Here is a 22,621-nt window from a genome sequence, read left to right as displayed (position 1 = left end):
AGGAAATAAAAGATACATAGTTTGGAAAGGAGGAAATAAAACTATCTTTTTTCATAGATGACACAATCGATTACATAGAAAGTCTGAAAAAAATGATCTCCCCCCCCCAAAAAAAAATACTAGAACTAATAGATGATTAAAGCAAGGTTGTGTGATACAAAGCTAATGTACAAAAGTCAATTATTTTCCCATATACCTACAATGAATAGACAGAATTTGAATTTAAACACATTATTTACACCAGTACTCCAAATGTGAAATACTTAGGTGTAAATCTAACAAAATATAAACAGCTGTAAGTAAAGAAAAAAGTAAATAAAGAAAACTACAAACTCTGATGAACTAAATCAAAGAAAAGCTAAGTATATGGAGAAATATTCCATGTTCAAGGGTAGGAAAACTCAATATTGTCACGATATAAATTTTTCCCAACATTTGATGTATAGACTCAATGCAATCCCAATAAAAATCCCAGCTAGTTATTTTGTGAGTATTGAGAAACAGATTTTAAAGTTTATTTAGGAAGTAAAAAGATCCAGAATTACCAACATATTGAAGATGAACAAGTGGTAAGGCTGACACTAACTTTAAGACTTACTAGGGCTCGGTTTGGCACCACATATAGTAAAATTGGAATGATCAAGAGAAGAATAGCATGACCCCTGCATAAGGAAGACTTACTATAAAACTATAATAATCAAGACATTTATGGTAGTGACTAAAGAATGGACAAATCAAAGAAATAGAGAATCTAGAATAGACCCACATAAACAGAATCAACTGGTCTTTGACAAAGGAGCAAAGGCAATTAAATGGAACAAAGATAGTTCTTTCAACAAATGGTGCTAGAACAACTGGATATCCACATGCAATAAAATAGATCTAGACACAAACCTTACCCCTTCACAGAAATTAACTTAAGGTGAATCACAGACCTATATGTAAAATGCAAAACGGTAAAACTCCTAGAAGATAACATAGGAGAAAACCTAGATGACCTAGAGTATGTTGACCACTTTTAAATGCAACACCATGCTCCATTAGAGAAATAATTGATAAGTTGGACTTCATTAAAATTAAAAGTATCTGCTCTGTGAAAGACACTGTCAAGAAAATAAAAAGACAAGCCACAGATTGGGAAGAAATCTTTGCAAAAGACATATCTGATAAAGACTATTATCTAAAATATACAAATAACTCTTAAAATTCAACAATTTTTTTTAAAACCTGACTTTAAAAATGGGTCAGGGGTGCCTGGGTAGCTCAGTTGGTTAAGCATCTGACTCTTGATTTCGGTTCAGGTCATGATCTCATGCTTAGTGAGTTTGAGCCCTGTGTTGGGCTGTGGGCTGACAGGGCAGAGCCTGCTTGGGATTCTCCTCCTCTCTCTGACCCTCCCCTGTTCTCTCTATCTCTCTCTTAAAATAAATAAACCTTTTTTTAAAAAGTCGGTCAAATATCTTAACAGACAGCTCACCAAAGAAAATATATAGATAGAAGATAGCATATGAAAAATTCTCTCCCTTTACATGTTGTTAGTAATAAAATTAAAACAAAAATTAAATACCACTACAAACCTATCAGAATGGCCAAAATCCAGAACACCGACACCATCATTCATGCTGGTAAGAATACAAAATAATGCAGCTACTTTGGAAGACAATTTAGTAGTTTCTTACTAAACTCAACATACTCTTTACCATATGATCCACCAATTTATCCAAATGAATTAAAATTTATGTCTAGGGGAGCCTGGATGGTTCAGTCAGTTGAGTGTTGGACTTCGACTCAGGTCATGATCTTGCAGTCCATGAGTTTGAGCCCCACATTAGGCTCTGTAGTGACAACTCAGAGCCTGGAGCCTGCTTCAGATTTTGTCTCTCTCTGTCTTTCTGCCCCTCCCCTGCTCATACTCTGTCTATCTCCAAAGAATAAACAAACATTAAAATAAATAAAAAGAAAATTTATGTCTATACAAAAACTTGCACACTGATATTTAGAGCAGTTTAATTCATAATTGCCCCAACTTGGAAGCAACCAAAATGTCCTTCAGTTAGTGATTGGATAAACAAATTTTGGTACATCTAGACAATTGAATATTATTTATCACTAAATAGCAAGCCATGAAAGACAGAGAGGAGCCTTAAATGCATATTACCAAGTGAAAGTAGACAATCTGAAAAGGCTATACACTATGATTTCAATGTTATGACATTCTGAAAGAGGCAAAACTATTGGGGATAGAAAAAAGATCAGTGGTTATCAGGGGTTTGGTTGAAAGAGGAGAGGTTTGAATAGGTGAAGCACATGGTTTTTTTTTAAGAGGTAAAACTAATCTGTATAATATGATAATGGTGGAAATATGACAAATCTCATAGAATACAGTCCAAACAGTAAACCTTAATGTAATCTATAGGCTTCAGTTAAAAAAATCAATTACATAATAAATAGCAGTAACATCGGTCCATTAATTGTAACAAAGTTTTCATGCTAATACAAGATGTTAAGACACAGGGAAACTGGGAGGAACGAGAGTGTGTGGAGACTGTACTATCTCCTTATTTTTTCTATAAATCTAAATCTATAAATCTAAATTTAGAGTTCTAATACTCTAAAAAGTAAACTGTAATTAATTTAAAAATAGAAAAGAAAAACAGAGAAGGAAAGAGAAATAAAGTCAGAGATTTAAAGCATGGGAGAAGGCCTAAAGCACTGCTGCTCATTCTGAAAATTGAAGGAACCAGGCACCTAAAATTGTGAAACCCTACAATTGAGAAGTGAGTTTTGTCAACAACCTGAATGAGCTTGGAAGTAGATTCTTAGCCAGAGTCTCTAGCAGAAGCCCAGACCAGCTGACACCTTGATTTTGTCTTTGTACGGTCCTAACCAGCTGGGCCATGCAATGCCTAGATTTCTCACCTATAAAACAAATGGTGACTAAGTTTGTAGTAATTTGTTTTGTTTTGTTTTACTTATTTTAGAGAGGAGAGAGAGTGTGAGCAGGGGACAGAGGCAGAGGGAGAGTCAGTGAGAGAGAGAATCTTAAGCAGGCTGAACCCTCAGTGTAGGGCCTGACATGGGGCTCAGTCCCGCAACCCTGGGATCATGACAACCAAAATCAAGAGTCAGACATTCAAATGACTGAGCCATCCAGGTGCCCCTGTGGTAATTTTTAAAACAGCAATATAATTCTAAAACAATTCTCATAAAATTATTGCCATTTCATAATCGAGAAAACTGAGGCCCAGGGAAGTTACAATTAAATTCATATTCCAATTAAATAGAATTAGTACATTCCACTAATCTAAGTTACCAATGAGTTAGATGAAACATCCATTTAGTCTACTACCAAAAGATTGTGCCCAGAGAATATGAGAACTAAAACATTTCTAGAGAATATTAATTTGAATTCTATTGATTCAGGGTGTATAATGAATTAAGCATCATTTACATGTTTCTCATTGTGCATGAAGTTTAAAATTAATGAAATAACCTGGAAATCTAATATTATGAGATGCAATTCTACATTATTATCTACTTAAACATTTTATTTTTTTTATTAATTCAGTTCATTTTACTAACAATCATTTATATTTTAGTCTGTAGTTGTTGAAAGTAAGAATATAGAAAAAAAGTAGGAAGACAGAAAGTCATGAGCTTTTTAAGAAAATATCTTTCAATTTAAAATCAATCAGCATTCTGCTGTTTCCTTTTTCTTTTGTTCTTTACGTAGAATCAAGTATTACTATGTGTAAATTTAAGTGAGATTTTTTTTTGTGCATTTAGTATTTCTAAATAAATTGGTTCTTAGCAAAGATTTTTAGTGTTGAGATAATCAGTTTAGCATCTTAAGAAGCCTGCAAAAGGATACTGATTCAAAATCAAAGAAGAAATAAAAGATAATTTTAGATGATTCGGGGGAAACACCCATTTTTGTAGGTGAAATACAATTTGGTTTACATAATGAAGATGGTTGTCTCTGTTTTTCATATAATATGACTTAGTGTATTTCTCTAGAAAGCCCCTATTATATACCCTTTGAAAACTGCTTCATTAGATTTTTCTTGTCCTGTTAACATACAAGCAAATTAAGTTAATCTCTAAAATTTATTCCAATCTGGTTTTTTAATGACAAGGTAAGTATTGATAATTCAATTGGCTTAATCATGACATCTGATTAATCTTCACATATTCCAAATTATTGCATTTATGACAGGTTTGATTACTCCAGGCTCTATATATGATCCTTATGAAGCCACAGAGAATTCACTAAGTCATAGGAAACATAAGATGATCTGAAATATAGCACAAATTAGTGTTTTCAAAATAGGTTAGTCATCTTGGAAGATACTTAGTTAAAAGAAATAAAAATGACTCAATATTTGGAAAAATGCATTAGTACACTAAAGGTTCTGAGCTATTTCTAGAGATGGATAACTGTTTAACTCAATATTTCCCAAATTTCTTTCACCTTGGTAAGCTTTTACTCAAATACCTACATTAACTAAAGTTTCATGGAAAGGTATTTTTGAAAAACTGGCACAGAGTAATTCCTTGAACATAACATGTATTTTGGAAGACAGAGTGATATAGAGGACAAAAGCACAGATTCCATTTCTACAGGTTGGTTCTGAATCTAAGCCCCACCACACATGGCTTATATCACATAATTTACACATTTAGAACTTTATACAGCTTCCTTACTGATTAAAGGGGATAATAAGAAAAGCACGGCATGTTAGGATTAGAGGCTCTGGGACTAAAATATGTGGATTTGGATCCTTGTTTCTCTAGATGCTAGTAGTAAGATCTCAGTTAAGATATTTGCCCTATGTCAGCCTTATGGATAATCCTGTTGCCTCCTTCAGAAGATGGTTGGGTTAAATTTTTAAATACATAGAAAGAACTTTAATGAATACTTGAAAAAGATAAGTTTTCAGTAATAATAGCTAAAATTATAATAGTTTACATGGTTGTGATGATGATTGAGACTATGAAATGTCGTTTAAATATGCCTGTCATGATTTGAATACCACAGATGTCATAGCTCCTTCTTGCTTCTTCTTAATTGACATTTATTTTTCCTTCTTTTCCATGGTAAGTTTTGATCCACTTTGGAGTTTCTGAAGTATTTTAAATAAGTACTTTATTGAATGATGTCTTGTTTCCAAATAATTTAGAGAAAGCAAATAGATATGGAAAGAAATCACGTCAAAGTAAAACTGAGGGTATGGAAGCAAAACGAAATCAGGAAATATTAGGAAAATGTATAGTAATCCTTCCCACAAGTTGGAGAAATAGGTAAATAATTTTCTCTTAGCTCCTAAAAGCCAAAGTTAAAAGGTGAACAAGTTCGATTATAGTAAGCTTTTACTATTTCCCACATTTTAAAAATTGTTCTAATAAAGTATGTTTTCTAGTACTGAGACCCAAAAGATATCTTCTATGTGTCCGAATAAAAAAAAGAAGACAATCCTATGTTAAACACAATAACATTCTTTTCAAAGCAAGGTCACACATTTCAGCCAAATAAATTTTTCACAAGCCTTTCTGATGGTTTATGAAAATTGAAACTAATTAAATAAGTAAATAATTATAAGATGATTTAGTTAAATGAATGGACATCCTCACTGATAATCACTTCAAACATTCAGAGTCAGAGGTTCTATTTTGTGCTAAAGTCTGGAGTGCTGCTAACCTCAGCTGCCAACTGAGGGCAACCATACTGTGAGAGAAGAAAACAGTGACATCCCTGTATATATATATAATCTGACCTGACATCTGATGAGATAGTCTACAGCATCACTACCCTAAACCTCAGGCATAATTGAGGGCTCAGGTTTTCTTCAGAAAAGGCAAGTCTACTCTAACACCCATAAAATGGCCAAAAATTATTTGCCTACACCAATCTCAATTAATTTTGTCTAAAAAATGTCAAAGTAAATATTACCAATTTCTAAATCAACATTAAAAAAATCTCAGTAAAGCACCCCCCAATATTTACTGTTTACTGTAAATATGAATTCTTGGATCAGATTTTCCTGTAGATTAATTATAAATGAGTTTGATAACATTGGAAACAAATTGGTTAGATATTATTGTTGTATGCAAAGTATGATTTAATTTGAGGAAAATTTTATTTAACCACTATTCTGGCAATATTTTGTAGCAAAACACTTTGAAGCTACATCTATTAAGTGAGCATAAAATCACACCCACAACATTAACAAAATATATAGTATTCACCCCTCAAAACAATAGCACATGGATCCAAGTCTTCTAGGAGCAGTTATGAGTAATTAAAGTACAAGTTTAAGAAAACTAGTTATGACACATCTTTGTTTTCTACCAATAGAAATTATCAATATATCCCAAGTGACTATTTCTATAGACTTTGATCTCAGTATATTCAGATGCAACTTCAGTTTGAGCAAGAATGATCAAGGGAATATTTCTTTTATAGTATTTCTATTCCAGTTGAAAACAGCAAAATTTAAGAATTTATTTTATTTTATTTTATTTTATTTTATTTTATTTTATTTTAAATATATGAAATTTATTGTCAAATTGGTTTCCATACAACACCCAGTGCTCATCCCAAAAGATTCCCTCTTCAATACCCATCACCCACCCTCCCCTCCCTCCCACCCACCATCAGCCCTCAGTTTGTTCTCATTTTTTAAGACTCTCTTATGCTTTGGTCCTCTCCCACTCTAACCTTTCTTTTTTTTTTCTTTTTTTTTCTTCCCCTCCCCCATGGGTTCCTGTTAAGTTTCTCAGGATCCACATAAGATGAAAACATATGGTATCTGTCTTTCTCTGTATGGCTTATTTCACTTAGCATAACACTCTCCAGTTCGTCCACGTGCTACAAAGGGCCATATTTCATTCTTTCTCATTGCCACATAGTACTCCATTGTGTGGAGGTTCCTCAAAAATTAAAAATAGACCTACCCTATGACCCAGCAGTAGCACTGCTAGGAATTTACCCAAGGGATACACGAGTACTGATGCATAGGGGCACTTGTACCCCAATGTTTATAGCAGCACTCTCAACAATAGCCAAATTATGGAAAGAGCCTAAATGTCCATCAACTGATGAATGGATAAAGAAATTGTGGTTTATATACACAATGGAGTACTATGTGGCAAATTCAAGAATATTTAAAAGTACATTTAATTCTATTATGGAAAGTAACCATTTTGATAGACAAAAACATTTGCAAATTTATTAGGGAGGTTGTTAAATGCCATATTGATGGTAAAAACAGTAATAATAGTGATATTAATAAGAGCACATTTTAATATTCACTGTTTGTTACAAGGCGTTTCAATATATCCTAAAGACTAATAATGTTACCAAACTCAGACTCCTTTTCTCTATAAAACACAAGCTGTTCATTTTAACATATAATTTAATTTCCATTCTGAGTAAATGAAATTCTTAACCAGGAAATATTGCAATCATTAATCTAGCATAATTAAAAATGATTTTCTTTAAAAGTTACAGTGTGGATAGCTAACATATAATTTGAAATTGATTTTAAAAGGAGCATAACAGATATACCAATTCACAGATTTATAATATGGTTAAAAAATGATAGTAAGATATTAGATATGGATTCATATGCAATTCCAAAAGCATATTACAGCTCACTGGTACCAAGGGGCAAAACAGCATTATTCAGTCAATGAAAGAGGTGAAGAAATAAGCAAACTGAGCTACCCCTTTATACCTCATTCTTTTGAGCATCTGAGATGCAGAGTAGTCAGAGGTCCTATCACTGAATTATAGCCAGGCATCTGACACTCTTGCCAACAAAGGAAAGAACATGCTTCACAATAATAGGAAGAAAAGAATAATCTCACATAACAAATGGATAAACGGTAAAGAGGAAGAAATTTTGTCTACATCTTCACAGAATATTATTACGCTTATTGAATTACTCTTTTGTAGCCCATTTTATTTGGCCATCTAGTTTTTTTATTAATCATGTTACATATTTATGTATCAATTGTGTTTGTTTGGACATAGCTGTTATATTAATGTAGCCCTATGCCAAACAGAAAAACCACTTTATTTTTTTTTAAGTTAAGACTATTCATCAGAGTACTATTATTGCTAAATGTTCTTAAAGTAAACCTATTGTGATATCACTGACTTTTTTAATTTGTTTCTCATTCAACAGGTATTCATTAAAATCCTACTATGACGAGAAGAAAGGCAAAGAAATACTAAAGCCTTCTAGAAAAAAAATTCATTCTGTAGACATAACATAAACCTATGGACCATCATAATCTGCCTTGCGTTAATACTGAATGACATGCTAAATCAAATTCTATAGGCAGTAATAGCCAATAAACATTTGAAGAAGAGAGATTAATGAAAGATCAACCAATAAAAGAAAGCTTAATGAAGGAGTTGGGTCTAGGGGTTGAGTGGTGGTTGGAATTTGGATAGGCTGAAGAACAGGGCAAAATGTTTCAGGAAAGAAAAAGCCTTGGGATTAAGAATGTGTGTACATACACACTGAAGATCTGTGTGTAGCTGGAACAGATAGTGTGTCCCAAAAGAGGACATGAAGAAGTGTTTGGGTAGAACAGGAAGAAGCCAGACTGGGGGAGGAAAGGTGAGGTCCAGTAATAAGATGGAAAGTTGAGGCATCATTCTATGTCATTCTAATAATAGTGATAAGGAAAATAAAGTGTTATTTCCATTACCTTAAAGGTCACTTTTAGTACTTACTCCTCTAACTAAGGAATGCTGAGGAATGCCTATTGGATATTCTCATCAAAGGTTTAACCACACATGAACAGATGAGTTCAGATATCAGTTGTATCATCCCAGTATCATGCTATATATAGCCAAAGAAATTTTCCAATGACCTTAGTGATAAAAGGAAAGGGAACAATAGTCCTGCATCTAAACATCAAATGGGAAAGAAAAACTCAACATCATGTTCAGTGGAAAACTTGAGAATCTATACAGAAATGTCATTTGGGAACAGTTTTCCCTTATTGTATCACATAAATTGTATCCCTCTGTGTTAGGTGTAGAATCTAGTTTCAAAATCTAGATGGTGAAGCAACTTACTAACCCTGGTACTCTGGATGCTTAAGAATTTCATTGCCTCTTACAAGTTGTACTAATGCCTATGGATATCATCTTTTATCATTTCAAACATGACCTTTTTCAATGAAAAAAAAATAGTTCTCATTACCCTAAAGTTTCTATAGAAATTGTTAGGGTGCTGAGATGTTACACCTCAGGGTAGTTGGGGTGGGGGAGCTTATGGAGGCTCAGTAGGTCTAATCTGACCCTGAGTTGACTTAATCCATAGAGTCATTAAAATATTAGCATTTTATATGTGTGTCATAATATGGAAAAAGGGTGAGAAACAACACTTCATATAATAGCAGCAATATTGAATCAATATCCTGATTTTTATTGATTCATTCATTCAAGAAATATTCCCTATAGGAACATTTGAGGTCCTAGATCCTTATGAACATGTGGTTCCTTATGACCAAGAAGGCCTTAAAATGTTCCCCTTAGCTTCACTAACATTTAGACAGGCTTCTTCCAAACTCTAGGTTCCTGACTTGACTTTCCTTAGAGCATTTACTTTAGAAAACCTATTATTATAAACCTTCTCTACCCCCTTTAAGAGGTAAATCTTTTTAACACATCTTGCCAGTTTTATGGCTCAGGATGTCTTTCTTGAGGACCTGGGAACCATTTATTTGCAGGGTAATCATCAGGACAGATAATGTCTCTATTTCTCAGTTTGTGGGAGGGTAGGAGCCTAACTTCTGTAGTTACTTGCTTCAAGTTATTAAATTATCTCTTGTCTTAAAGACAGAGGAAAGTTCACTTTTCCTTTGGGATGAATTCAATTGGCAAACACAAGTGACCTATGATCTCCCTTTCATTCAAGCTCTTAAAAACCCTACAGACCTGTTTTAGTAGAGTTGGATTCAGAATGAGTTCTGTTCTCACTCCTCTATTACAATAACTTTAATTAATTAATTAATTTATTTATTTATTTTAAATGTTTATTTATTTTGAGAGAGAGAGCATGCATGCAAGTGGGCAAGGGGCAGAGAGAGAGGGAGAGAGAGAGAATCCCAAGCAGTTTCCTCACTGTCAGTGCAGAGCCCTACACGGGTCTTGATCTCACAAACCCTCCATGAGATCATGACCTGAGCCAAAATCAAGAGTCAGACACTTAACCAACTGAGCAACCCATGCGCCCCTATTACAACAACTTTTAAGCAAGTTTCCCTTGCCTATTTAACACTGTGCAGTGCAATTTCTGCTTTAACACTTAATTTTACCATTCTGCCTTGCATTGTGTTCCCTGATATGTCATTTCTTGTTGATCTTGTGTTAGGGGACCTAACATGTGTTGATCATGTGAGGGACCTCATGTAATATACTGTTTATATATGGCTTAATGCTATGACCATTTAAAAAAAAGTTTCACATATTCTTTATTTCTACTTTATCAGATAACCATAATGTCTTAAAATAGACTCTTATGAGATAGTACAGTACACACAAAGTAGTTCATTAAAATTATTGAAAAAATTATCATTCTTAAATGTCTATTTGATGATAATCTTATCATTAATGTTGTTTATCAACAGCTTTCCTCTACATTCTATAAAAATGGTGGTTTTAAAAAATATTTTCCTTGGCCTTCATAGGAAACATTTATTAAACAGAGTATACCCTATCATAATCATAAAAAAGATGAAAATATATGGGTTGACACCCTGCCTTCTGAATTTACTATTGTCTGTTTTAAAAGAAATCAATTTTCTGTATTTTTGGCATCATTTTTATGGGTAACATCTAGCTATTTGTATTGTTCATTTTCCAGCCTGTTCACTCATTTTCTGTAAGACAAAGGTTTTATATCCATAATAAGGAAAAACACTTTAATTTGTACATGAATGTTACTTTCCATAATGAGTCAATTACTTGCTGAGTGTATGTTTTCTTTAAATGCCACTATATCATTTTAACAAATATACTGTATTAATTTCTGAAGAAATGTGCAAATCATATCATAATATATTTCTGAAATGGTGTTTATCCATTTCATTGCTTTATTTACATGAAGCAGCAGTGACATTTGCAAACTAGCTGTGGTTATAACAGGTGTGCTTGCCCCCTGGATATCCTATGGATATATTCCTGCTAAGTGGTAGTCTAATCACCCAAACTCCATGGAAGACTAAATTTAAATCAGATGTTAATTGCCTCTAGAGTTCAGCTGATCTTTGCATTCAATTATCTCCCCTAAAGCCAAATGGAAAAATACTTTGACTCAGGAAATTGTATATGAAAGTCACATCTGCTGTAAGGAAAATAGGTTTATAAACTATGCATTTAAAAAGAGTAAACCCTTACCCATTCTTAAATGTAGTATTTCTCCCACTATCTCTTCTAATGTCTTCGTCAAATGATTTCTATTAAGAGATTATATCTAGAAAATATTTATTTGGTAACTCTGTCATAATAAGCTTCTTTAAATAACGGACTCTTTTTTGATGAAATGATGGAAATTTTTTTCATCATTCTATATTGGGCATCACTCAGCAGAGTCTGTGTCTACAGATGTTCCACACATCTATGCCAACCTACCTTACAGACTTAGGGTAGCATGTACTTGAACAAATGATTTATTTTCTCAACTTTTCTCTTCCTTCAATTAACTTATTTTCTAACTTTTCCAGCTCCTCTTCCTCCTCTTCAGCTTTAAGACAGGTGTTCCAAAACGAACAAGTTCATTTAGTGTTCTACTCTATAATCAATCCCTCTTATCTAATGTCACCTCTATTCAGGTGACTTCCAACTCTATGTCTTCAGTCTTGACCTCTCCCAAGTTTCAGTTCCAGTTTTCCAAGTACATGTTGGCTGCACAGGGTATTCTTTCTGGCAATCTAATTCCATCCCCCACCTCCTCCCCTATCTGATTCTTTTCTTTTTCTATATACTTTATCTTTTATTACTATCTTAATGGGTATTTGAGCTCAAACTTTTACAATGAGCTTGATTCCTTCACTAGTTTTCCTTCTCTTCCTTAACCCCCAAGTGATCCACCTTTACATTTAATCTATTTAAGCTTTCTAATTTCTTTTCTGATAAAATTTCTAGTCCTACTGAACTTGATACAATTGGTACTGTGTGAGAAGTTATTATTATATACTACATTTACATTTCCAAACATCACAGTGAGCACCTTAGTCTAGTTAGCAAGAATTGGTGACAAGTCTATATACTCTAATCATATTCTTGATTTTTCTGTATTCACTCCTTTGTTTTATAGATAATAACAATGTCAAAACGCTCTTTAAGTGTCCTGTCTAGGCTATACTTTTTATTAAAAATGAAGGGAGAAAATTGCTTTTTGAAGATCAGAGCTATTAGAATTATTTAAAAAGGACACTGCATAAAAAGTGTTAAATTCCTGGGCAAAACAAAACAAAATCCATACTATTACAAATGTCTATTCTATTTCTAAGCCAAATTAAAAGCGAGGAGTTGCAAATATCCAAAAAAAGAAAGATCAATCAATCTACTGGTGGAGATGAAATCAACTGATGGACAGCAGAAACAGTACTAAATACTCTATGCCACACAATAAGCCCCAGTTTATACGTGGCACACAATTCTTTGTGAAAAAGAAGCAAATATGGTTACTTGAAAACCTATCCAATTACCAGAAACTTATCTCATACTCTTGTTTTCTATCATGAAATACATGACTATAAACCTATCTTTTTATTTTATTATTATTATTACTTTTTAAATTCAGACAGGCACTGAGTAAAAGAAGCTCAAATGTAATGGAAGAAAAGAAATACCATGCTTCCCCCCCACCCCTTTAAACTCTCATAACATAAAACAGGCAAGCCAATTTAAACTAGATTTAGAAAATAAAAAGTTGCTGTCTGCCTGGTTTAATCCCAGTGAATTTTATATCAGAACAATAAATCCCTGAAAATGTAGGCTTCCAATGGAACCTTGTTAAATATTTAATCATAGGCACTAGGCCCATAACCATAAGCCGTGCTCCTTATTCTTATTTATTTCAACAGTAACTTTTCTTCTTTTTATGGAAGAGATCAAATGATGAGGAATAATCACTCATGTGAGCATATGTGTGCTTACCAATACCATCATGGCAATATTGCCGCATACAGATTTAGTTGTATGAGAATGAAATTATAATAATGACTACTTCTGCAACAGAAAGGGAAGAAAATCTCTCCCTTCTACATTTGCTAAATGTATGAGATTACGATAAAGGCATATATTTGTTGGGTTGTTTTAGATTTATATTAAAAAATAAAAATGCCATTTTGAGTTATCAGAAGGCATCAATTTAATGCCCAAGTATATACAGCACAAATATAGGAACAGTTCACATTTTTTTTTCCTTGCTTGTTTTTGAGCTTTATTCAAATGGAATCATACAGAATGTGCTATTTAATGTTGGGCTTCTTTCATTATGTTTGTAAATTTCAAACATATTTTCAAATGTGATTGTAGTTCATTTTTATTTCTTTATAGCATCACATTGCTAGGTGAAAATGAAACCCATTTTCGTTATTCTTTCTATTGATGCATGCTTGGGTAGTTTCAAGTTTAGAAAATTACCAAATGATGCTGCTGTGAAAATTCTTTTGCATAGTGAACATATGTAGGCATTTCTATTGGGTTTTTCCCTAAAAGAGGAATTTTGGGGCCATCAGGTATATGTAAGTCCATCTTAAGAAGATACTACCAAAGAGTTTTTGAAAGTGATTGTAACAGTTTACATTCACAGCAGTGAATGAAAGTCTAGTTGCTCTCTGTCCTCACTAACACTTGGCATTGTTGATAGTTTTTATTTAGTCATTGTGCATTGGTATCAGACTGTGTTTTAACTCTGATTTTCCTGATAAGTGATGACGTTGTGTATTTTTTCATGTATTAGTGCACATTTTAAAGTTGGTTTTTACTCATCCTTCAGAGCAGAGCTTAAATGTCATTTGTTTAAGGAGGTCTTCTTTGACCCTTCAGAATAGGTCTATTTTTCTGATCTTTGTTCTGCTGAAAACTGTACTTTTCTTTCATGGCCTTAATCTCAATAATGGAAGCTGTCAAATTAGATTCCACCCTCCAAGAGGGAAGAAGCCACGTGCCCAACTTGTTAAATTCTATATTGCAGTGGCTAACATGGTCCTCACATATTAAGCACCCCATAAATAAAGGATCTAGTACTGCATTCACAAATATAAACTTGATAATTCCACTTAATTATCAATAACTGAATAGCTAAAAAGCCCGACTCAGGATAAAATAAAGTCTTTGAACCCCCAAATTTCTATAGACAAAAAAGAGGCTGAGACAATTGTTCCACTACAAACACAGGCCGTTTCCTATGGCAAAGGAACGATGAATTGGCATGGTTAAAAGTCTAGTGGGCAGAGGAGTAGTAGGAGCAGAGCAGCAGGGAGGAGGCAGACCCTAACCAAGGAACTCCTCAGAGAATGCTGTCAAGTTTCAGAATTATTAAGGATGAGCGGCTGCTGTGTGCCTCCTGTTTTCCCTCTTTTTAAACTAAAATCTCAATTATGCTATTGTTAAAAAGAAAACCACAGGCACAAAATGGCATCACTTAAGCTGAGTCCCCAAACCAGGGCTTAATACAGAAGGGAAATGCAGCTTCAACCTCCCCCAAAAATGTAGACTTAATCAGTCAGTCAGGAATTTATTTGCTGAGTGAGTCTGCCACTTGGGCCCTCTTCATTCCCCCAAAGGCAGTGGAGGTAATATGCATGATAAGACTCACTGCATTATTCCCTAAGGAAAAGAACCCTTGCCTGAAATAATCCTTTTTTTTTTTTTTTTTTTTTTTGGCTAGTAACTTAATTGTTCCACCCTCCTTCCTATAAAAACTTTTCATTTTGTATAACTCCTTGGAGCTCCTCTCTACTTACTAAATGGGATGCTGCCCAATTCATGAAAACTTTAATAAAGCCAAATAGACCTTCAAATTTACTCAGTTAATTTTTTTTTTTAATACTGTCCTAGGTCTGACAATTATTGCCTGCTGGGTGATTGTGAAACAGAGAACTGGTCTCTTTAGGGCATAAGACTTCAAATCTAGAGGAATCATACCAAGGAACCAAACCCAAGCGTCCTGATCCATACCTACACCTGATTTAGATAATAAGATTCTGAATCTTGAGCTTGGTTTCCTAATGGGATAAGATATTATAGAAGTCTTTGGAGGAATGTAAATAATTTATGGCCAAAATCAGTCTATGGAAATTTAAAAACATGGCTGCAAATTCTTTCCTCCTCTTTCCCCAGAGGTATATGGCCTCTTCCCTTGAGCTTGTGACTACTTAAACAATAGCATATGATAAAAATCATGCTATGTCACTGCATAGGCTAAATCATAAAAGGCCATTTTGCTCCTGTCTCCCTATTGTAACATGCACTAAGACTCTTTTTAAGGTGGCCAACTACTCTTAAGCTGTCACGCTACAAGGAAACCCAGCTATATGGAGAAGCCAAGCCAAGCCAAACCAGTAAATCAACTCAGCTGAGCAAGTCTTCAGATCATTCCAGCTCAGTAATATAAATGAAGATTAATGGATCACAAAGTTTAGTCCATGGACCTCTTAAGAGCCACTGAAATTCTTCCAGGGAGTACTTGAGCTCAAAACTATTTTCTTAATAATGCTAACACATTGTTGCCTTTTGTATGGTGTTGATATTTAAAGTGGTGCAAAAACTCTCTGATGCCTTGGCATGAATCACCACTAATACTCTTTAAATTCTTCACCAGCACACATGTAGAGAAAAAAAAATGTCATTTGCACTTATAAATATCTGTGGTGATGCAGAAAAAATATTAATTTTATCATATCAAAATCATTTAGTAGTCATCTTTTTAATATTCTATGTGACAAGATGGGAAATCTGCATAAAATACATTGCTGCATACTAAACTATGATGCTTGTCTCAAGGAGAAGCACTTGGGCAATTGAGCTGTGGGCTGAATTACGTGCTTCTTTCATGAAACATCATTTTCCATGAGAAAGTGACTGAAAAAACTGTGGTTATTCATCATTAGGTTTCTGAAAAAATATTTTCTCAAAAAAGGAAGAATTATTTCCAAGAATAAATTGACAGTATTGATTGTCAATGATAAATTTTGAATTTTTATCTGCCACTATCAGCTTAATAGCTTCCTTAGACTTTTCTGATGAGATGGGTGATGTTTTAATAAATGTCATTTTTTATTTTTATAATGAAATGTATTCACATTTGCAAGGGCTGCATAGCTCAGTGAAATCATATTTTCCTAAAGACCTGTGCACATTATAAAAATCATTCAAAGGTAAAAGATCCATTCAAAGTACAAGACATATCAATGGATTTTAATGTAACAGTGCAGAGCTCACTAACACAGTTTCAGATTCCACACTGCAAATGAACTTTAAAAAAAATATCTCTTGACTAATTTTGGTACAGTATTGAAGGAAAATATTCTCAACTATTTGAAGAGGCTATTAAAATATTCCTCCCTTTTCCAACTTCACATCTGTGTAAGGTCATGTTTTCTTCATATACTTAAAACAACATATTGTAGCACTGGACACAGAAGCAGATAGGAAAAATGATGTTTTCTATTAAGTCCACATTTAAAGGTTTTGCAAAAATGTAAAACAAAGCCACTCTGTTCACTTTTTCTGTTTTGGAAAATAAGCTTTTTATTCAAAAAGTAATCTGTGATATCAATTAAAGAGCTTAGAACTATTTTAAATAAATTGAAAATAAAAACTTCTAAAATTTAATTTTTAATATGGTGAGTATGTGTTATAATCCACATAAACAAACATTGCTTTTTGGTCCTCAATAAATTTTAAACAGGCGAGTGTTCTGAGACAAAAAAAAAAAAAAAAAAAAAAAAAAAAAAAAAAAAAAATTGTTCCAGATGATTCCAGACACTAGTTGTTGCAGTCAGTCATCCCAGCCATTCAGATCTTCCCAGCTGAGGGCACAGACATCATAGAACAGACACAGCCATTCCTGCTGTGTCCTTTCTGAATTCCTTACCCAGAGAATCCATGACCATAAAAGAATGGTGGTTGTTTTGTGCCACTAAGAGCTTTATTCTACAGTAATGATAGATAACTGAAGCTGTACTTTGTCTCCCAGCTTCCCCACCATTATAATCCAAGTTCTTCTTACATTCCCTGTGACCACTCTGCACTCACTCACATAAAGTAGAAGCTGGGGAGTTTCCTAGACTGCCCCCACTCCCTCATGCCAGTGTCCTGGGTTTACTGAGTTTGATAGATTTTACCTATTAGATAGCTCAAGAAGTCCTTCACTCTTTTGCCTTTTCATAGCCACATTTAACTCAGGCACTTAGATCTCTCATCCTAAAGATGGCAACAGCTTTCTAATTGATCTTCCTAGCTCCAGTTGCCCTTGTAGTCAAACTAATATTATATGTCAGGAAAATAATTTTTTCTTCTAAGGATAAATTTGGTGTTATTAACTTCCTGCTGAAAAGCCTTCAGTAGCTAATCACTACCTTCAGGATAAGGAGTAAACTCTTTAAGGAGAACTACAGCCCATGTAATATGACTCCTACTGTCTGTTTGGTCTCCTCTCCATCATAAGCTTTAATTAATTTTTAATATGCTACTGTACTAACAGTAGCTTCCAGAAGAAACCATTATCTCTTAAAATCTCTGTGCTTGTGTATTCAACTTTCCTTCTGTTCTATTCTGCTAGACTTTTAAGATACATGTTAATAACTATCTCTTTTTGGAGGCAATATATGAATTCTAGAATTCATTCCAGAAGAATGAATTAGGTTTTCTGCTTTGTGTATTTATATTACACAAGTTTATGCCTCCCTTTTAACATTTATCAGACTATATAACTTATGCTGTACTGAGAGTTCACTGAGAGATGGAATTATATTCCACCTTTGTATTTTTGAAATCCTATTATTTATCACAGTGATGAACAAATATCTATAGAATGAATAAAGAAATTGTTTTTATACAGTAGATATTTGTAGAAGAACTTGAAAATAATTTAGCCATCCATAGTGAGAACACAGTAGTAAACAAAGATTCAAAGCTAAAGGATTATAAATGGTCTTTAAACAAGTGAATAATTTTTTTAAAATGTCATTTAAAATGTTATTAATAAGAAGAGATCACAGATTCTATTAGTTTTCACCTAAGATTGTACTCTTTTTTACTATTTAATATCTGCTTAATCTAGCATTCCAGAGCTGATTAATACTTTCATGTTTTCAAAGATATAAAACTACACAGTAACAGCAACTTAATTCTGTACTCAAATATGCTTTGCAGTGCAATATTCATGCTTCAAATATTTATACAGTATTTTAGTTTAGCACAGTGCAATTATTCTCTGTATATTACCAACTGACAACCTACCTGCTTCTTTAACAAACTTGATTTCAATTTGTGATATGGAAAAAACATAAAGTGGAGTATGGGAAATAGGGAGGGTTTTGACTAGAAAAATGACCAGCAAACTCCATTAGGTTTTAAAAAGATCATTTTGGCTAATTTTTAAAATAGCCTTTAACGGAGGTGTACTGAATGCCTTTCACTTGCACCTCCAGATTTATTCTCCATCCTTCTCCACCCTAGTCCACGCTCCAGGAGGTCACCCTATATGAATGGCATCAACTGATTTCCTTTCTTTCAGCTTCTAGGTAGATATGTCCAATATAGGTGATTCACATACTCTTTGAGTCCAGCCTTCTGTTCTCCTTTTCAGTTGCAGCTAAACACTTCCCCATAGGCTTTGACTCTCTTACCTTTAATGCCCCTGGACTAACCTCAAACAATAGGGGATGGGACAAGGTGGATGAACGCTTTTCCATGATAATCTTTGGTTGACACATCTAAAGTCATTCTCTATATTCCTGAGAAGTTCTGAGAAGGATCAAGCTTCAGTTGCTTCTGGAGGGAATCAAACTCAGTTACACACACTTGTACTGACCTTACATCCTACCTTATTTCATTCTTTCTTATTCCTCCTTCACATTCACTGTCACCTACTGAATATACCTGAATATGAGTTATTGTTTCAGTCTTTGCTTTTAGAAAATCCTGGCTAAGACACTGGTAGGGAGGCACTGATCGGAGATCTAGAAATTATAAGAAGAGTGAGGTCAAAATACCAATTTTTATGGCTTCTCTGCCAAGTCACTGTGGTTTTACTCCATCCTGCTACTGTAAAGGCAAATACAAAATAAAAATAAGAGACTTCTCTCCCCTCCCTTTTCTTAAGAGTATTTACTTAAGAAACTTGTAAGTTATTTTTCTGTCTCTGAAATGTATGTAAATCATCTTAAGAGCTAAATAAGGCTCTGCCAGCTTTACAACTCAGGCATGTCTTTCTCAAGGACCTTTGAGCCATTTCTTTGAAATTAATCAAGGAAGACAATGCTCCCATCTTCGGGTTTCTGTGGGAGAGTAGGAGCCTAACTTCATTGGGCACTTTGATTGAAGTTGCAAAATCATCACCTGTTATAAAGGTATGAAAAGTTTAACTTTCCTTTGCGTAAAGCCAAATAATTACACAGATGATCATTCTAAATATCAGGTGACTGAAGATGAACTATTTGGGACAAATGGTGCTATCAAGTGCTCTTAGTTGAGGGCTAGTTATTGTTTATCTTGAGAACGTGTATGTAATGGATTGTGTCTGGCTATAAAAGGGTGAGATGTATATCTGTCTTAATAATGTTTTAGCACATTGCCTGTGATGGACATCAAATTATAGTTTAATGCTTATTTAATGGTAAAACCATTTTCTTTCTTTTCCACTTTGGTCAAGAGGTTTTCTGGGTTGTCAGGAGATTTTGTTTTTAATTATATTTCCCCAACACTTTCAAATGCTACAAACCTTGTTATAGTGTTCTTGTGGTTCTGATAACTGTTCCTCTTCCTAGATCATCTAAGCCTAGATATGGTAACAGCTCCCTGCTATCACTAGTCCACAACTACTGCAACTTTTTCTGTTGATTTTCACAAACTATGTCACTTATTTAGTAACAGTTATTTTGTTAAACTCTCCTAAAATTCCAAATTTGAGTGTGGCATTAATTTCCTTTCAGGACCTTGACTAACAAATAAAAGGGATTGGAAACAGGAAAATCATATGGGATATTATTTGGTAATCCAAGTAAAAGACAATGATGACTGGTGAATAATAATGGGAGATGTAAGAAGCAGACAAATTCTGGGGGGAGAAAAGAGCCAACAGAATTTGCTCATGCATTGGAAAAGAAAGAGGTTAGACAGATGAATCTAAAGTGTTTGGATTGATTAAAAGGAAGGGGTTGTCTTACTGAAATGGGAAATACTTAAAAGCATTGTTGGGTAGGGGAAAGCATGAGCTTGTTTTATACTTATAAAATTTCAAATGGATATATGATATCTAAGTAGACATGTTAAATTGACCATTGCATGTGCCTGTAGCTCAGGAGAGAGGTCCAGGCTGAGAGAATAAGTATGGCTGCATCAGGATAAAGATAATATTGAGAATCTTGGGCCTAGATTAGGTCATCAAAAGAATTTGTATGGACAAAGGAAGAGGAGATCAAAAGACTAAGTCGTGGGGCATCCCAATGTTTAAAGGTTGGTAGGAAACCAACAAAGTATAAGTGGCCATTGAATTAGGAGAAATAAGATAGAGTAGTTGTCTCAGAAGCCAAATAAATAAAAGAAAGAATGCTTAACTGTGTCTTACATTTTAATCACTTATTGAGCAACACGAGGACTAATTAAACTTAACAACATGTGCGTCATTGGTGAGTATTTTTCATGGAGTGACAGGGACAAAAACTCACTGGAAACTATGTGGAAACAGAGAATATAGATAGCTCATTTTAAGAAAAAAGTGTTTTTTATATTTCTATAGGGAAAAATATAAGGAGGAAAGACGATCCCATGTACCAATACAGAGCTAAGAGAAGAGCATAGCCAGTCTATCCATAGTAACAGGATAGAAGATAGAGTACATAGTCTCTGATAATTTTAGTAGATGCATTCATGGAAACCTGGTGAAAAATCTCTTGGATGCTGTTATTTCCTAAGTGAAATAGGAATTAAAGTTTTCTCCTTAGAGTGAGGATGGTAGAAGAATTAGAAGAGAGGAGAGAGAAGAAAGTGTGTGATAGTCTTCTAGAAGAGTAGAAAAATGGATACAATAGAAAAATGTAAAATTATTGCTTGGCTCTACTAAGAGACAACTTGGTGTTAGTGACTGTGAACTAAAGGTGAGAGCAGTCGACGTGGTTGTGTGTTTTCCTCTAGCACCAGTTTAGCTATATGGCAATAGGTACAGTCTAGCCCAAGAGTTGTATTTAGCCAGCTGGGCTTTATTAGATGAGCACTGAGAGAAAGAGAAACAGAGATAGAGAATAGAGACAGAGAGAGGGAGAGAGGGAGGCAAGAAAAGGAGTTGAGGATATATTCAAGGGAGCGATATTAGCAATGAATCATTTAATACATACTGAGTAATAGTAGGAAAATGGACATGAGATTAGTAAAGAATAGGATAAGTCAGTGAGATCAATGGATTTTATACCCTAATTGGTTAAAAAAATTATTGATGTCAGTGTATGAGAGGAAAGTATTAGATAGTTGGGAGGAGGAAATGGTGGCTATCCCACTAGCTAGGGATGGAGCTATTTATGACTAATGACTAATGACCTTATTAAAGAAGGTGTTGTGTAAGTCTAAAGACAGAGAGACCTGGAGTCGAATTCTAAACCTACCACCTAACGGATCTTTAACTTTGAGCAGATCACTTTACTATGCCTCTGTTTCCTCACATGCAACTGGAAGATGACAGTAGCTACCTCAGTGGATCCTTGTGAAGATTAACTGAAATAACTGAAATTGTTTAGTATACCACCCGGTGCATAATAAATATTCATTATTCATATTGACATACATACATTCATTTAATGAAGTTGTTTGTTGTAAAAAAAATTGACTTAAATCACATCTGGATTAAAATATTAAATGATTTAATGTTTGAAATGGTAAAGTCCTACAACCACTTATTGGGAGTTCCAATTCAATATTAAGTAAATTTAGTATATACTTAGTATATGTGCACAATTGTATTTTTAAATGGGTCCACATATTTCTAACAGTATGTATGTAACAAAATCAAAATGTTTAGTTGAATTTAGTGTGAGGATGACTTAACTCTGACCATGTCTACATGACTTAAGCATAATGAACCTTGATGAGTTTTATTTAAAAATGATTGTATCTCTGTACTCACTATGAAGGTATTATATTAACATCTTAGAGGATAATAAAAGGCATAGTACACATTAGATGCACAGTGAAATAATAGCTTTTGTTTAATAACAAATTTTCATTCATTCATTGATAATACGCTATGTCCCAGACACTGAACTGGGTACTGGGGAAACAGGTGACACTAGAAAACTAAGACACTTGATCTTGTATGGCTTACATTCTAGTAGGAGTGTAACAACTATCCCCCACAATAAACAATATGAACAG

At 33.9% G+C, this 22,621-nt stretch overlaps 1 non-coding gene across 1 annotated transcript; it reads left to right on the top strand.

Annotated features, from left to right (window-relative positions):
* The first annotated feature begins 604 nt into the window (after positions 1 to 604).
* Positions 605 to 710, top strand: LOC132679945 (U6 spliceosomal RNA). Its single transcript, XR_009610429.1, has one exon. It is a non-coding gene; the product is annotated as a U6 spliceosomal RNA (small nuclear RNA).
* Positions 711 to 22,621: the final 21,911 nt, after the last annotated feature.

This window comes from Panthera onca, chromosome A2 (assembly GCF_046562875.1).
Source record: "Panthera onca isolate mPanOnc1 chromosome A2, mPanOnc1 haplotype 2, whole genome shotgun sequence".
NCBI classification, from domain to species: Eukaryota; Metazoa; Chordata; class Mammalia; order Carnivora; family Felidae; genus Panthera; species Panthera onca.
Note: the sequence above shows the minus strand (reverse complement) of the source record. Positions and strands in the feature narration are given on the sequence as shown.